The sequence below is a fragment of the Arachis hypogaea genome, chromosome 20, assembly GCF_003086295.3.
Source record: "Arachis hypogaea cultivar Tifrunner chromosome 20, arahy.Tifrunner.gnm2.J5K5, whole genome shotgun sequence".
Classification (NCBI taxonomy): Eukaryota; Viridiplantae; Streptophyta; class Magnoliopsida; order Fabales; family Fabaceae; genus Arachis; species Arachis hypogaea.
The window spans coordinates 26,375,850-26,395,161 of NC_092055.1; the positions used below are offsets into that span (position 1 = coordinate 26,375,850).

General features: G+C 36.6%; 1 non-coding gene and 1 pseudogene across 1 annotated transcript; both read left to right on the top strand.

The window, feature by feature from the left end:
* The first annotated feature begins 1,341 nt into the window (after nt 1–1,341).
* On the top strand, nt 1,342–1,449 carry LOC112787137 (small nucleolar RNA R71). Its single transcript, XR_003194567.1, has one exon. It is a non-coding gene; the product is annotated as a small nucleolar RNA R71 (small nucleolar RNA).
* A 6,503-nt stretch (nt 1,450–7,952) lies between these two features.
* On the top strand, nt 7,953–10,243 carry LOC112785652 (protein PHOX1-like; annotated as a pseudogene).
* Nucleotides 10,244–19,312: the final 9,069 nt, after the last annotated feature.

A 19,312-nucleotide genomic window follows, 5' to 3' on the forward strand; every position in this document is an offset into this window, starting at 1 on the left:
AGTAGGTATGTAAAGGCCCTCAACCTTTACTAATACATCTTCTACTTGTCCATAAGCCTGTTTTCTTGAGCTATCTGCCATCTCTAGTGAGATTTTAGCAGCTTGCACCCCATAGATTCCCAGTTTCTCTATTACAGAGAGGGGCATGAGGTTTATTCCTGAACCGAGGTCACACAGAGCCTTAAAGAGCATGGTGCCTATGGTACAGGATATTATGAACTTTCCAGGATCCTGTCTCTTCTGAGGCAATGTCAGTTGATCCAGATCACTTAGTTCATTGATGAACAAGGGAGGTTCAACTTCCCAAGCATCAATGCCAAACAATTTGGCATTCAGCTTCATGATTGCACCAAGAAACTTGGCAGTTTGCTCTTCAGTGACATCCTCATTCTCTTCAGAAGAGGAATACTCATCAGAGCTCATGAAGGGCATAAGGAGGTTCAATGGAATCTCTATGGTCTCTAGATGAGCCTCAGAGTCCTTTGGTTCCCCAGAGGGAAACTCCTTATTGATCACTGGACGTCCCTGGAGGTCTTCCTCCTTGGGATTCATGTCCTCTCCTCTCCTCACAGGTTCGGCCATGGCGCTTATGTCAATGGCCTTGCACTCTCCTTTTGGGTTCTCTTCTGTATTGCTTGGGAGAGTACTAGGAGGGATTTCAGTGATCCTTTTACTCAGCTGGCCCACTTGTGCTTCCAGATTTCTAATGGAAGACCTTGTTTCATTCATGAAACTTACAGTGGCCTTAGATAGATCAAAGACTAGATTTGCTAAATTAGAAGCATTTTGTTCAGAGTTCTCTGTCTGTTGCTGAGTTGATGATGGAAAAGGCTTGCTATTGCTAAACCTGTTTCTTCCACCATTATTAAAGCCTTGTTGGGGCTTTTGATCCTTCCATGAGAAATTTGGATGATTTCTCCATGTTGAGTTATAGGTGTTTCCATAAGGTTCACCTAAGTAATTTACCTCTGCTATTGCAGGGTGCTCAGGATCATAAGCTTCTTCTTCAGGAGAAGCCTCTTGAGTACTGTTGGATGCAGCTTGCATTCCATGCAGACTCTGAGAGATCATATTGACTTGCTGAGTCAATATTTTATTCTGGGCCAATATGGCATTCAGAGTATCAACTTCAAGAACTCCCTTCTTCATAGGCGTCCCATTACTCACAGGATTCCTTTCAGAAGTGTACATGAACTGGTTATTAGCAACCATGTTAATGAGTTCCTGAGCTTCTGCAGGCGTTTTCTTTAGGTGAATGGATCCACCTGCAGAAGTGTCCAGTGACATTTTTGATAGCTCAGATAAACCATCATAGAATATATCCAGGATGGTCCATTCTGAAAGCATGTCAAAAGGACACTTTTTGGTCAACTGTTTGTATCTTTCCCAAGCTTCATAGAGGGATTCACCTTCTTTCTGTCTGAAGGTTTGAACATCAGCTCTAAGCTTGCTCAGCTTTTGAGGAGGAAAGTACTTGGCTAAGAAAGCCGTGACCAGCTTATCCCAAGAGTTCAGGCTGTCTTTGGGTTGAGAATCCAACCATAATCTAGCTCTGTCTCTTACAGGAAAAGGGAAAAGCATGAGCCTGTAGACTTCAGGATCTACTCCATTAGTCTTAACAGTATCACATATCTGCAAGAATTCAGTCAAGAACTAAAAAGGATCTTCAGATGGAAGTCCATGAAACTTGCAGTTCTGCTGCATCAGAGAAACTAATTGAGGTTTCAGCTCAAAGTTGTTTGCTCCAATGGCAGGAATGGAGATGCTTCTTCCATGTAAATTGGAATTAGGTGCAGTAAAGTCACCAAGCATCTTCCTTACATTATTATTATTTTCGGCTGCCATCTCCTTTTCCTGTTCGAAAATTTCTGAAAGGTTTTCTCTGGATTGCTGTATTTTAGCTTCTCTTAATTTTCTCTTCAGTGTCCTTTCAGGTTCTGGATCTGCTTCCACAAGAATGCTCTTATCCTTGCTCCTGCTCATATGACAAAGAAGAAGGCACAGAAAAATAATAATAATAATAATGGAGATCCTTTATACCACAGTATAGGGATCCCTGTGTGAGTGGAAGAAGAGGGGGAGACAAAGAATGTAATATAATGGAAGAAACACAACTGTGAGGATGGAAGGAGGTGAAATGAGATGTTAGGATATGAATGAATAAATAGAATGAGATGGGGGAGAAGGAGGGAATTTTTGAAAATTTTTTTGAAAAAGAGTTAGTGATTTTTGAAAAATGGTTTTTGAAAAATGTTAGAAATTTTCGAAAAATTTTTAAAATTTAAAAATAAAAATAATTAGTTAATAAAAAAGAAATTTTTGAAAAAGAGGGAAGATATTTTCGAAAATTAGAGAGAGAGAGAGTTAGTTAGGTAGTTTTGAAAAAGTTAAGAAACAACCAAAAAGTTAGTTAGTTAGTTGAAACAAATTTGAAAAGATAAGAAGTTAGGAAGTTAGAAAAGATATTTTGGAAAGATATTTTTGAAAAAGATAAGATAAGAAGATATTTTTGAAAAGATATGATTGAAATTAGTTTTGAAAAAGATTTGATTTTTAAAATCACAATTAATGACTTGATTCATAAGAAATCACAAGATATGATTCTAGAACTTAAAGTTTGAATTTTTTCTTAACAAGCAAGTAACAAACTTCAAATTTTTGAATCAAAACATTAATTGATTATGTTATTTTCGAAAATTTGATATAAAAATAAGAAAAAGATTTTTGAAAAATATTTGAATTTTGAAAAAAATTCTGAAAAAGATAAGATTTTCAAATTGAAAATTTGATTTGACTCATTGGCAACAACTTGATTTTTAAAATTTTTTTGAAAAAGTCAACTCAAATTTTCGAATTTGATGAGAGAAAAAGGGAAAGATATTTTTTTGAGTTTTGAAATTTTTATGAAAAACATGAAAATTATGCAATGCATGAAATTTTTAGATCAAAACAATGAATGCATGCATGAATGATATGAATGTCAAGATGAACACCAAGAACACTATGAATGTCAAGATGAACATCAAGAACATAATTTTGAAAAATTTTTAATGCAAAGAAAACATGCAAGACACCAAACTTAGAATTCTTTAATGCTTAGGCACTAAGAATTCAAGAATGCATATGATAAACATGAAAAGACACAAAACAAAAAATCATCAAGATCAAACAAGAAGACTTACCAAGAACAACTTGAAGATCATGAAGAACACTATGAATGCATGAAATTTTCGAAAAATGCAAGATGCATATGCAAGTGACACCAAACTTATAATGTGACTCAAGACTCAAACAAGAAACAGAAAAATATTTTTGATTTTTATGATTTTCTGATTTTTTTGGTAATTTTTTTTTGAAAATTAATAGAAAAAGGAAAAATAAGGATTCCAAAATTTTTAATATGAATTCCAGGAATCTTGCCATGTTAGTCTAAAGCTTCAGTCCAGGAATTAGACATGGCTCACTAGCCAGCCAAGCTTTCAATGAAAGCTCCAGTCCAAAACACTAGACATGGCCAATGGCCAGCCAAGCTTCAGCAGGTGATTCAGACATGACACGCCTGACATACCCTACAGTCGTGTAAGAGCTGATGGTTGGAAGCCTCAGTCCAAAAGAATTTAGACATGGCTTTACAGCCAGCCAGGCTTCACATGCTTCATGAAACACTAGAATTCATTCTTAAAAATCTTGAATAAAATTTTTGAAAACATTTTTATTTTTTATTTTTATTTTTTTTTTCGAAAACAGATGAGAAAATTTTAGAAATATTTTTGAAAAATTTTTGAAAATAAAATAAAAAGAAAATTACCTAATCTGAGCAACAAGATGAGCCGTCAGTTGTCCAAACTCAAACAATCCCCGGCAACGGCGCCAAAAACTTGGTGCACGAAATTGTGATCTCCAGGCTCGAACAATCCCTGGTAATGGCTCCAAAGCTTGGTGCTTTGATCTTAATTCATAATTGTCACAACTTCGATACAACTAACCAGCAAGTGCACTGGGTCGTCCAAGTAATACCTTACGTGAGTAAGGGTCGAATCCCACGGAGATTGTTGGTATGAAGCAAGCTATGGTCACCTTGTAAATCTCAGTCAGGCAGATATAAATTGATAATGGTGTTTTCGAATATTATATAAGAAAATATGGATAGAGATACTTAGGTAAATCATTGGTAGGAATTTCAGATAAGCGAATGGAGATGCTTTTCGTTCCTCTGAACCTCTGCTTTCCTGCTATCTTCTTCCAATCAGTCTTACTCCTTTCCATGGCTGGCTTTATGCAAGGGCATCACCGTTGTCAGTGGCTACATCCCCTCCTCTCAGTGAATAATATGCTCACGCACCCTGTCACGGCACGGCTATTCATCTGTCGGTTCCCGATCATGCTGGAATAGGATTCACCCTCCTTTTGCGTCTGTCACTAACGCCCAGCACTCGCGAGTTTGAAGCTCGTCACAGTCATTCAATCATTGAATCCTACTCAGAATACCACAGACAAGGTTTAGACCTTCCGGATTCTCTTGAATGCCGCCATCATTCTAGCTTACGCCACGAAGATTCTGGTTAGGAGATCTAAGAGATACTCATTCTAGCTTAATTCATGTAGAACAGAAGTGTTTGTCAGGCACGCGTTCATAAGGGAGAAGGATGATGAGCGTCACACATAATCATCACCTTCATCACGTTCTTGGGTGCGAATGGATATCTTAGAAGCGAAATAAGAAGAATTGAATAGAAAACAGTAGTACTTGCATTAATCTTTGAGGAACAGCAGAGCTCCACACCTTAATCTATGGAGTGTAGAAACTCTACCGTTGAAAATACATAAGTGAAGGTCCAGGCATGGCCGAGATGGCCAGCCCCCTATTGTGATCTAAGATAGCATACAACTGATCAAAGATGGTCAAAAAGACTAGTAAAAGGTCCTATTTATAATAAACTAGTCACTAGGGTTTACATGAGTAAGTAATTGATGCATAAATCCACTTCCGGGGCCCACTTGGTGTGTGTTTGGGCTGAGCTTAAGTGTTCCACGTGCAGAGGCCATTTGTGGAGTTGAACGCCAGTTTCTGTGCCAATTTGGGCGTTCAACTCTGGTTTTGGATCCTTTTCTGGCGCTGGACGCCAGATTTGGGCAGAAGGCTGGCGTTGAACGCCAGTTTACATCATCAATTCTTGGCCAAAGTATGGACTATTATATATTGCTGGAAAGCCCTGGATGTCTACTTTCCAACGCAATTGGAAGCGCACCATTTCAAGTTCTGTAGCTCCAGAAAATCCACTTTGAGTGCAGGGAGGTCAGAATCCAACAGCATCAGCAGTCCTTTTTCAACCTCTGAATCTGATTTCTGCTCAAGTCCCTCAATTTCAGCCAGAAAATACCTGAAATCACAGAAAAACACACAAACTCATAGTAAAGTCCAGAAATGTGAATTTAACATAAAAACTAATGAAAACATCCCTAAAAGTGACTAGATCCTACTAAAAACATACTAAAAACAATGCCAAAAAGCGTATAAATTATCCGCTCATCAATGGACAACTGTGTGTGTTGGATGTCGTCAAATGTGAAGTTGAAAGATTGCGTTCATTGACAATACTAGTAAGTAAAAATTATTTTATTAAGAATATGTTCATTATGAATAATTTGACTATGATTTCATGATTATTTTTATTTCAATTGACGTTTGAAATCCCCAGAGATATGCTGGTCAATGAAGAAGAAGCAATGGTAGCTATATACTTATATAATGCTAATGCCTCTCTCGAGTAAGTATCTTGTTAATATACATATAGATAAAAGTTGTTAAATATTTTATTTCACGTGGTAAGATTATTTATTTATTTATCTATTTATTTTTACAACAGCGAGAAAATACTTGTATACGAAGGTGTGGATGGTTGTAGAAGATCATTCGATGCACTTAAGCCTATGCGACAGATAGATGCTAATGTAACATTCCAAATTTTTTTCGTTAAATTTTTTATTTTTCAAACCTCTGAGACTAACTTTATTTGTTACCTTTAAACTTGCTAGATATTAACAATGGTTGCATGCAAAATGACTCATGATGAAAAAAACCGTTCCGGAGGTCCAAAGATATGGTTTCTTCCACCTAGGGTCTCCGTAAGTCATATGAATTCAAGGTCTACTATATGCTTTAATAAAACAACCAAAGTGAATCACAATTTTCATTGACTGTAAAACTTGATAGGAACAAGCACTTTCCTTTTTCTACCCACCATCAGAGGTGGTAATGAACCATTCAACATACTTATCTGATGTTAGCAGCTTATCAAAGGTAGCTAATGTATTTGTTTTAACTTTGAAACCTACCCATCTACTTTCATTTGCCGTTATATGTTTTTATAATATTGGGTTTTTGTGATTTTTAGATTTATGTACCAATTAAGGACATCTTTAAACACTGGTACTTATTATGTGTTGACGTGAAGAAGAGGAAGTTGATATGTATAGATCCGATGCAACAACGACCAAGGAAAACCATAAGGGAGCGACAGATTCGACAACTAGTGAGTTATTCATGCTTCTCAATTGAATTTGTTGCCAGTAACTCATTTAATTTTCAGCAACAATTACTTATAGTTATAATTGCTGTCAATGTAGGCAAATTTCATTGACTGGATGATCCATGAACATTTGGCCGATGAGAGATTAGTGGGTAAGTTAGAGTTGGATGAAGTTGCATATCAACTCGGTGAATTTCAGATCTATTATCCACAGAATCTTCCACAACAAGATAACTCGTAAGCCAAGTTACTATATGAATTTAAGCAAATTCAAATAAGTTTCTAGGAAAGATGAAACAAATACTTTAATTCGTATGCCTCAGGTTTGATTCTGGGATGTGGGTTGCTAGATGGCAGTTATATGCTGAGACCAGAAATTCATTTATCATACCAGTGAGTATAACATTATAATTGCTGATATTGTATCCTTATTGAATAGAATGTTCACTAATTTATTAATTTCACAACATGCAGCCAGTGGACGAATCTACTCGCATGCGATTGGCCTTAGACTTAGTGCTGAGTAATTACAATAAGGTCAAAGAAAACACCATCGAAGCCACAAAGAAATTGGTCACCAAAATTAACTGAAATGCAGCCATTTTTTATGTTAATGATCTGAGTCTTATTTATTTTTCAAAGTTTAAGATTTTTTGAATTATTTACATTGACAGGGTTAGGTATTTTATTTTAGTAAGACTTTATACTATAACCGTTTCTAATTATTTGTTTCTAATTCTGCCATTTTTATCGATAGTATTGTGTTGTTTCCATTTATTTTACTAAAATTGTAAACTAAAATAGAAGAGACGTTGTAACCTCAAAATTGAATGAGTAGGTACACTACACTACACAATAATTACAATTTTACAGAAATTATATAGCAAAGGTGTTAGAGAACTCCGCATGTTCACCCGAAAACTCTGCTCCCTTTGTAATTTAACTGATAGCGGTTGTTGTTCTGAATAGTTTGGGTGGTAGAAACCCCCCAAAAATTAAATCTACGAGAATCAAAAGATACTCTCACATACATACCCGCCAAACCAAAAACCCCGATAGCCCCAAACCCGCGAAAAATAAAGCACTCACCCAATTTTGTGACCCTATTTTCAGCCTTTCCTGCAAATTGGCAACGACGTCTGCTCCCCCGAGGGTCATCACTGTTCATAGTGACCCTCTTCTCGGACTGATCTTTAGGTTAGTGGGTTTCTTATTCTCTTCCTTGAATTGCTGTCGTATTTCACTTTTTCCCCCTTTTTTTCAGATGACAAGTCAAGCGGAGAATTACATTAGATGTTAGTTTCTTCTCCCTTTAGAAAGTCTTGGAAAGTATAAGAGAAAATTGTTCATCTCAACTCATACTACATAAAATTTTGCCCCTTTCCAGAGGATAGGGTTTACGAAAAGTTTGGTCTATTCATCATGCCATGTCTTCCAGCAGAGGCTGAGAAACTGGAAATTGATCTTCATGTTGCTCATCGTAGATCTGTTATATCAACATTTGTTCCATTTGGAGTTGTAGAATTCGACAATGATGAGGTAAATTGGATTTTATTTTGTGTTAAGCAGAAAAAAAAAGAATTTTAAGAGTATGATTGGACTCGTCCTCTTGCAGATTAAGATGGCTGAACATTTTTAAGAGATGTTCCTTAAAATTATTCTTGACCGATCCGAATTTGTGTCCGATCGTGTAACCCTAGTTAAAGGTGCTGAATCTCACAATGATTCTTCAACTAGGTCTTGTACTTTGATTAGTATCTTCTTGTTCATCCCAATTCTTGTGTTCAGTTTTGAAACTTGTCGTAGTCCATCAATTTAGTATCACAATTTGACATTATCATGCTTGTGACAGGCAGTTCAAGAGGTTGTCTGCTATGGAATTATCAGATTTTGGTTGATTTCTTATTATGAGTTGTGGAGTCATGCTTCTGCAGCAGGCAGGTCTTCTGATTCTCTACTCCTATAATCGTATGTTATATCATTATTTTTTTGTGTTGATAAGGTATAATGCCATATAATGAATTTGTTTTATTCATCCTAAATATCATGCCGCCTCATATATCAGGTTAGCATATCATATGATTCCGTGGTCAAGGAACAATTAAATACTAATGTGGTATTCAATGTTTTAGAGGTGATCATTTTCGTAATATATAAGGCTCAGTTATAGGGAATAAGTAGTTCCCTATATGTCGATCCTTATTGTCAATTTTCAATCAAGAGTAATGTTAATGTGAGAAAGATATTGGCGTTACAATGGAAGGGAAATAATTCAACTCAGACATCAGTATAGATGAGATTGAGATTGCTTTGGCTACAATCACAGAGCCTCCAGTTGCCCAGTTGCGAAAAGTGGTGAAGGAGAATCTAAAGAAGAAGAAAGGTCATCACCAGAAAAGTGACGAGAAGATGGAAGAGAATAAGGAGGTTGTGCACAAGGAGGTGGTGCAGACGGATCATGTGCAGGAGAATGTGAAGAGTCATGTTAAGGATGAGGATAAGGAAGTGGTCAAGAACCCAACTGAGAAACACAATTTGGAAGCAAGACCTGTTAAGCGGCGAGAAACTGCGATTACAAGGACAGTGAAGTTCATATTTGGAGAGGATATACGATGGGCGCAGCTGCCGGTGAATTGTAGTTTGACGATGATAAGGGATACAATAAAGGATCGGTTTCCACAATTGAAGAGTGTTCTTGTGAAGTATAAGGATTGAGAAGGTGATTTTGTTACAATAACCAATGTTGCTGATTTAAGGCTAGCTGAAAGTTCCGGTAATGTGCTGGGATCAATTCGACTTTATATTCCTGTGAAGTGGATCCTTCACAGGAACCATCTTATGATGATAAAACCATGGGACGTGGGGTGCCAACTTATGTTAGCAAATCAGGTGAGGATATAGAGAATGTAGCTAGGCAAAGAGCCAAACCGGTAGCAAACCGGGTGATTACTGTGGAGGACTGGCTTGTCCAGTTTGCAAGGCTGTTCAAGAACCCTGTTGGATTTGACTCTGATGCATATCTATATATTCACGAGGTTGGAATGAAGCTATATTCCGAAGCAATGGAGGATACTGCATTGGATGATGATGCTCAAGAACTGTTTGAAATTGCAGCTGATAAATTTCAAGAAATGGCAGCTTCGGCATTGTTTAATTGGGGGAATGTTCACATGTCTAGGGCGAGGAAGCGTGTATCCTCTGCAGAGGATGGATCAAGAGAGTCTTTGGAGAGTATCAAGTCTGCATATGACTGGGCTCAAACTGAGTACACAAGAGCAGAAACGAGATACGAAGAGGCCGTGAGAATCAAACCCGACTTCTATGAACGACTTCTTACACTTGGGTATCAGCAGTTTGAGCAAGCAAAGCTTCATTGGTGTTATTCGGTGGCAACCAATAAGGACCCGGACATTGGTGCTTCTGAAGAGGTTTTGCAGTACTATAACAAGGCAGAAGATAGCATGGAGAATGGCATGTTGATGTGGGAAGGGATTGAGAAGCAGCGTTTGAATGGATTATCCAAATTCGACAACTATAAAGAACAGTTAGAGAAAATGGATTTGCATAATCTTTTCCGGTATGTTTCTCCGGAGGAAGCCGAAGAGCAGGCTTCAAAGATGAGGTTATAGGTATATCTTTTATGGGGAACGTTGTTGTATGAGCGCTCTGTTGTGGAATATAAGCTAGGCCTAACCAATCATTCAAAAATCTGAATCATCTTCAAGCTGCCATTCCAGTTTTAGGGGCCACAACAGAAGACCCAGCTGATATGGAACCCATCCCGGACTCTTCGTTACTTGTAGACGCACAAACCGGGATATTGGGACCAAGGCTTGATGTTTTCACTTGATCAATAAAAGCCGACTTAGCTGCTGAGGTTGGTGCTGTTCCACCACCAATGTTCCTATCTTTTTCCATCTTATGCTGATTTTTCACACTGTCATGTCTTTTGCGCTGATCACAAAGCAAACACCACAGTCCATTACAAATGCGTGAGAGTAACATAGTTTATAAATCCATAACACAATATGACGGATCAGCATACAACAAATGTCTAGACATAGTTATAGTATGAGATACCTTAGGGAGGATGCTGCTGATATTTGTTTCTGTATCATCGTCTACTGGCTCCTTTGGGATTCTACCAGGAGCATTAGGACAACTTTTGTTGTAGTGCCCTGTCACACCGCAGTTTGAACACTTTCTCTGTTGCTTGAATTTTGAGTTTTTCTTGGGAGCTCCCTTACTCTTCACCACCAATGGGTCACCAACGCAGTCATCGTCTAAGTTAGTGTTATGTGGATTTTCACCTCACTTTTGGAGTTTTGTAATTGTGTCGACAACACTATTCATTGCTTCGACAAAATCACTTGAATTCTTACAGGCCAAATCCATCAACCTAGAACACTCAGCACCCAACACACCCAAACGACACTTTAGTACCTTATCAGAATCACTTGGATCATCGACGTTTGACTTCATGAAGTCACTCTTGGCATTCTTCGTCCAACGCTTGCACACTAAGCTTTCTGGAATAACTTCAACATGTTGGTGCTTTAGGCAGGCGAATATATGCATGCAGGGAATTCCTCTATTTTCGAACCACAGACACTCGCAACGGAGAATCCCCCGAACTCTGTCAAACTCAACCACATGATGAATCTCTGGCACTCCAAAAATGTTACACTTGAAGTATAGTTTTCCACCATCCTGAATTACCAACTCTGTATTCATTGCACAAGTACCCTCAATTTCCTTCCTGACCTCCCAGAACATGTTACGAGTGAAAGTCTTTGCAGCAAAATCTTCAAGTGTCGGCAAAGAAGTCACAAGTACTGGAGCGGTATATTTACTATTGAACTCTGCGACTCTTTCATTGTTCCTGTAATGGCTAACCACGGTCTCCATGTTATTGATGAATTCAAGAAGGGTATCTTTCTTTCTCACATATGCTTTTATTAGAGAGTTAATCCCTTCACACTGGGATGTTGTCCTGATTTGCCCAAAAAATTGGTCCTTCAAATATGCAAGAGCCCATAGATTCCTCATCTCATAGGTTTGGACGACCCAAGAGTTGCTTGATAAGTTATACCTGGCCACCATATCTTCCCACCTGACCTCAAACTCTTCAACACTCACATTGGCATAAATCAATTGCTTGAAGTCCATTAGAAATCCACTATTCTTAACCTTCTCGCATGCATTCCTATGTAAGTGCCATGCACATAGTCGATGTGTTACAGAAGGAAAGACCTGTTTAATTGCTTCTCTCATTGAAAGATCTCCGTCGGTGACAACTGCCGTAGGGTGTTTACTCCCCATTGCTTCCAAAAAAGTTTCCAAGAGCCACTTGTATGAACCAATATCCTCATTAACAAGAAGACCACAACCGAATACGACGGTCTGCCCATGATGATTACTACCAGAAAATATAACAAGTGGTTTATTGTAGACATTCCTATTGTAAGTCGAATCAAATGTCAATACATCCCCAAAGCACTCATAATCAATGCTGTTAGTCCCATCAGCCCAGAACAAATTTTCCAATCGATTCTCATTACTTAATGTGTACTTGCCAAAGAAATAAGAATCGTTCCCAACTTTACCTCTCAGATAGCTTATTGCAGCATTTGCATCACCACCCTTCACCTTTTCCTTCCTATATTGAGTAATGAGGTTGTACATGTCTTTTTGGTTGAATGGCAAGTTTGCATATCCACCTTTTTGAGCAGCCAAGTATCCCAAGATGTGACAGGTCCTGATACCTATGTCGTGCAAATTATTTGCCTGAGCTTTATCCGAGACACTGAATGTGCGATACTCAGGCATCATGCTAACGTCGAGTGGAGCAACTAATTCATGAGAGTACTTTTCGTAGAACGAAACAACCTTCCATTGCTAAATTTTTGTATCTAGTCTTGCACGAATTCTAGCCGGGCAACAACTTCGAGTTAGGGGTCGGTGGTCCCTGATTCTTTCGTCCTTTTCAACCTCTTCCTTTCTTGAGCCCGCCCGATTGCAAACAATTTGGCGCATAATTACGGAACCATCGTTATCGCGTCTGACTTCATCCAACCTCACAGCGAAACCGTGCATCATTGCATAAGTCTTGTAGAATCGATAGACAGCTTCCTCATCTGTAAACTGAAGTTGCATGATATCTTCTTGTGACAGCTCTGCTATTCTCTTATCTTGAGGTCTATCTTCATCAGCCTCTGAATCGTCGTCTAAAAAGTCTAGATCGTCTCCTCTAAGGAACCCAACATCGGAGTCTGATCCGAAAAAATCACTATCCAACGGATCCATCTCCCAAAAACGAAGATACACCTCCAATTTATAAAAAAAACAAACACATCACGACACAATTAACATTTCACAGATATGTAGACTACAAAAATTACCACTAATTCACATAAAATACAGTAACACCTTTTAAGGAACTAAAAGTTTTTAATACAATCCATCCAATTGTATTTACTTTTATGTCCCTCATTTGGTTGACTATCTTCTTTGTATCTTAAAGATCTAAGCATAACAACATATATTTAGATTATTTTTTTTTAAAAATGAGCATCAATGATTTCATCACTTTAGAATTTCATTTGTAATGGTCTGTACGAAATAGAATGACATTCTCACCAAAATTGAGGTGGCTGCGATGGTTGGCGTGGCTGCAGTGCTGCGGGCAGCGGGGCTGGGTAAATGGGTGGGTAGAGCTTGATTTGCCTTTTTCTTTCAATTTCAGAGAGGAATGGGGCTGAGGTGCATTGAGTTTCTGCAAAATGATAAAAAAATATAACTTAACTTTTTTAATGCTTACAGAAATTATATATTCAGTCATCTTATAAAAATATTTAATTACAAAGTTGTCCTATTTTAGTTAAGATATTAACTCAAACTAAAACTAAACATCCATAATAATTAGCATTAAATCATATCCAGATTCAACATGTATAGCATTTAGTTCAGTTAGTACAAGTAACTACATTTATCCCATAATACATCACTAACCAATAATAAACTGTTATTTAGAATATCCAAAAATTATGTGCATTTATTTCATCCAAGCCTATATAAATCAGATTCAGTTCCATACTTTGTTCTTTCCTAGTATAAACAATTTGATGGAGTCCTTAATAAATCTATGTTCTACACAATTCAAATAAAAGACAACGGAGTATCAATTTAAGACGCATCCATGTCCCAGGTTCCCCTCACCTTTTTTTATTTTTAAATATCATTTCTTTTCTCAGTAAAAGCATAAGTAAAACTACATTAAATACAATAAATCAGAGGAATGAAAGAGTCAAAATAATGTCATAGTCCGTACTCCATATAATATCCTCACTGCCTGAATATAGTATGCTGTCTAGTTGAAAATGTGTACTACAATATCGGTGCCCAATATTCAGAAGAGTTCATATAGTTACAGTTTTCAGGATCTCATCCTCTAACATGCAAGATGATTATTAGGTATACATAACATCAGCTAGTAACAAGAAGAGTGTGGCATTCTTATGTCTAATACATTTCAAACTCTTACCGAATCTTACCCTTTGCAATTCTGGAAAAGTTTACTCTATATCAAGTAACGAATTCATATATACTGGATTAAACTGCAAAAATTAAAGAAAAAAAAACCACGTGCAAAAGCACCATTCCTAGAGGATGTAATTTATACAGTCTAACATAATAAATGCATCCATGACCAATTACACGACTTAATCTCGTGACCTTAAGGTCATACAAAGATAACTCAACCATTGCTCCAAGACATCTCTTTTATCAAAATGCAAATAGTTGAAGATAAATTTCAAACCAGCATAACAGCACCTTTTCTGTTTGTTGTACAGTATTGTAAGACCTCGTGTAATGCCACTGGTTTGATATCTAACACTACCCTCCAACCAGGTTACAAGAGTAGGATCAACAGATGCAAGAAATGCGGTGGGGTCATGAAGGTAAACCCCTGCACAGAAAAAAACACATACATTAGAAAAAAAAAGCAAAAAAAAAATAGGTTAAAGTCAGTATAAAATGCAGAGGCAGCAGCTGAAAAACCAAGGATTTTCCCATTTCAGAAACAGAAACGTCTACCCAAAACATGTTATAGTTGTGAGCTTAAGTAAAAGATAACTATAACAACAAGAAAAGATTATAATTACTATAAGTGGATTATATTAATTTCACAGATTTGAAGTCAAATTCCATCTACTTGCGCAGGGACCCAATTCAACAAAGCAACCATTGCTTACCAACTTTTTGTTTTTCTATACAGCAACTCGCTGACAAATGCTTTCCATAATCCCACATAATCATCTTTTAATATTTGGTACACAACACTTACTCTTTCTGTCCCTAATTAATTGCAAGAAGATAAAATAAAAAAACAAAAGAAAACACCAACAACAACACGACATCAGCAACTATAACATGAAAAGTTCGGAAAAATAACACAACAACATCGAAGGTGTGTCTGATCAAAATTAAATCTACTCTTATGCCAATTACATACTTCAATTCCAATTAACTCAGTCCAGAACAAAATTAAAGGACATCAAGCAAACAATGAACAGCACAAAACTCAGGCTAGAATAAACCAATATAAATACTACAAAATGATTCCAAGTCACAGCAAACAGAATTCAAATTCCATCTAACGAAGATCATGAACAAAGTTAAGTAGTTAACCACAATACATGATTCCTATTCCCCAGTCACAGAAAATAAGACATGCAGAACTAAAAATCATGAACAACTTAGGTTAAGGATCTTAATGATAAAAAGTTTATTATTGAATAATATGTATTTCTTGATTCAAAATTGGTGTCTTAGGCATCAACAAGTTAACGACTGTGACTAGGACAAGTATAAAAGGATACTATAGGAGTATAGTAGATATAGTAGAAAAATTGATCTGATTAAAAACTATGATGAGTTAAATATCTCTTTAATAGAAGTTCCAATGATATACTGTGATAACTTCAGTGCAGTATTATTAGCTGTCAATCCTATTTTACATTATAAGTCTAAATATTTTAAGACATACTTGTATTTTTTTAGAAATCATGTAAATAACAAAGAAATCGGAATACACCAAATCTCAAAAACTGTGCAAGTGGATGATATTTTCACAAAGGTTATACACTCATAAAACTTTCTACACTTCAGAGACAAACTTAACATTAGTGATCAAGGTCAAATCAGCACAGCAACAGCAGTTTTCTAGAAAGCATAATTTAGAGATGATGAAGATCAAAGAAAAAAGAAACAGCTTAAAAAATAAGAAAATTAGAGATAATGATAGGAGTTACGGTATGTATATATCTTAGTAAGGACTTTCTTAATTATAGTTAGTAATGGGTCAGCACAAATTAGTTATAATTAGCTTAGCTATAGCTAGAGGTTAGTAAGAAGGAGTACATGCTAACAACTTTTGTTAGTTAGTTTATAATAGTAATTTCCTTTCTCATTATAATTCACTTGGCTTTCACCTCATGTCATAACAGAATCATCTCATTTGGATTGATTCAATGTATCTCTCAACCAATTCCTCTTCTTCCTTCTCTACCCTCTAAGGCTTGGGGTTTTTTATTTCAAACAAAATGATTCTAAGTCACAGCAAACAAAATTCAAAATACAGCTAACAAAAATTATGAGCAAGATTAAGTAATTAACCAAAACAAATTATTCCTATTTCCTAGTCACAGAAGATAAGATATTCAGAACCAAAAATCAAGCACAACTTTAAAATTTCAGAATTAGTAACCACAAGCATCAACAGCGCAAAACTCAGGCTAGAATACACACATAAATGAATACTACACAAATACAAGTTTCTTCAAATCCTCTACCAACTCTTTAGGGTTCAGTTATAGCAAAATACAACACAAAATATCTGTCTAATCTTAATACTTATAAAATTAAGCATACTACAGAACAAGAGCAGTTGGATAAAAGGGCCACCATCAACACCGAAACAATCACAAGCATACAGAACATGTGAATATTATTATACCAAACATAATAATAAAATAGCTCTTCTAATGCATCTCCAAAAATATCCCAAATAAAGAAAAATACATAATCTGATCCACCTGGTTCAGAAAGCTACATACATTAGAAAAATTAAGAATCAACTAAGAGAAAAATAAAAAGAAAGAATGGTTGATTCGATTCAATTGACTGAGATGAAGAATCAAACAGGGCTGAGAAGCTGAGAGTTTAAATGTTAAACCTCAATATTCAAGTAACATGACTCCATTATTGTTATTATTACACCCTTCTGATGTCACAAATTCAATACATATTATGGTCCGTTGACACTAGTGTATTCACAACTTGGCCACATCATTCTGATTCATACCTTAAGTAGAAGAAAAAGTCCCAATAAGCTTTCATTATAATTTTTTACAAAGAGTTGGGGCTTTGGTTCGGAGTTCATGCCATTGATAATTACGAGAGGCATGAAGCCGTGAATCAGTAACATAGGCAGTGCAAATTTTAACAAAGTTCACCACAATGAGTAACAACAAGAAAAAGCACTGAAGGAACACTCAGTAATATAGGCAGTTCAAATTTTAACAAACCTCATCATGATGATTAACAACAACAAAAAGAACTGAAAGAACAGTGAATCAGTAACATGGGCAGTGCAAATGTAAATTTTAAAAGTTATCAACTTAAAATTTATCATCAAATACAATCAGTGAGCAAAGCCAAGTATTCAAGTACTGACTGAGCATTCTGTTCTGATTCTGTGACTGAGAAGCAATAAATTCAGCAAGAAGTGCAAGTTACAGCAATAAATTTAACAAATCCTAGTAAAGTACCGATTTACAGCAAAAAGGCGAATTTATTGATTACCAATTCAGCAACATGCGGGAACACAGGGAGAAACATATGCAAATTAACCATGCACAGCCAGCTGTTTAATGCCTTTTTAATCAGAATAAACAACCAAAACTAGTGCATGGATGATATGCACATAAAATCAGATGAAAAAACCTGTTTACAGAGGTCTTCAAGGAACTCAGACTATGAACTGGGTTTCATGTCATTGAATTTAACAATGAATGAATGCTTGATGAGCTCAATTATCATTTCGCATACATATTACCATAGTTCTCACTCACTAATAATGTACCTCCTAATTGCCCATAAAACCCTTATCATAGTCATATCATATTTCATTAAAAAATCAAAACGCATACATAAAATATTTATTAGTGTTTAACCAATGCAACCCATTAAGTCCTAACAAAATTAGAATTTAAATCAAAGGGATGCACTAATCATGGACTTCAACACCACATCTAACTTTCATAGTAAACAATCTCAAATACAATGATCACCAATATCCAGCAAATAAACAATAAATATACAGCAACAAGTTAGCAAATAAACAAGAACAAGACCTAAATAGAAAATCCAACAAATGAAGTCACAACAACCGAACAATTTGACAAATTAGTATAACAGCAGGCCAACAATTTAGCAAATCAACTTAAGAAATTCAATAACAGAAAATCACAACAAAAAAACGGTAACACAAGAACACAAGAACAATTAGCAAATTAAGAAGTTCACAATAACAGTTTAAACATTTACCAGAAGAACACTAATGCAAGTGCAATCATCATGCTAACATGTTTTCTGCAAAGATGCTATTTGTACAGCTAAAATTTCCTAATTACTATGATCCAATTATTCTAATTTCACATGCAATCAACTTAATAAGTTTCTAAAAGCTAGAAAGTATAAAACCAACCAGAAATATGGTTAAAGCAATTCATCAAACATGTTGAGTGCGGTAAAATTAAAACGAAATAAGAGAATTCAAAGCTTGATTTCATCGTGATAGAGAAGAGAACATAACTTTTGTAACTTTAATTTAGTCTACCAAAACATCCAAACCAATACCAAATAAAATAAGTACTTATTGTAATATAAATCATAGGTTGCAGAGTTTGAAGAAGACTATTGGTGTTGTGCGAGTGTATTGTCTAGTGGCGGGTTTAGGGAACTCACGGTGGGGACAAAAGAGAGCAGTTTGAAGGTTGTGTGGAGCGCGCGGGTTGGTCGTAGAGTTTGAAGCAGAGCAACGTGGCTTCCAAACGCACGCGAACTCGAACGGTGAACGGCGATTGAACGCGAATGGTGAACGCCGAGCGAACGCGTACGGCGAAGAATGCGATCGAAAACGCGAACGTGAACGGCAAACAAACAGTGACGGAAGTGGGGCTGAGCAGACAAAGACGACAGATGCCGAGGTCGAGGAAGCAACCGCGATCGGTGACAGCAAACAGGGTTTGAAGATTTGGAGCACGAGGGACGCTAGATGACGGATGGCGAACTGTGAGTGCGACGGACGGCGGCAGTATGACACTCCTTGTGGCGGTGGTGTAGGCTTATAGTGCTAGGGTTTTGTGGTTGGGTTTGGGTGATTTCTTTGACTGAAAGAAAGAAACGGAGAAAGGGAGAAAGAAACGAATGAGCTTCCCTTTTTTTGTGTAAACCGGCCTGGTTCCGGTTCGATCCGACAGGTCGGCTTTTGTGCGATTCAACGATTTTTTGCCGGTTTTTTAATTACCAGTTTTATATGCCTGCTCGGTCTGTTAGTGTTATTAGTTTGCGGTTAAACCGATCCGATCGACCGGTCCATTCCAGTTTCGAGGTTTATTGTTGAGAACAAAAACCGCTATCAATTAAGCATCAACACATTTCGCGTTCAATAGTGAGGTTGCAATTTTTCATCTTTTTATTGCAATATTTTTTCTATA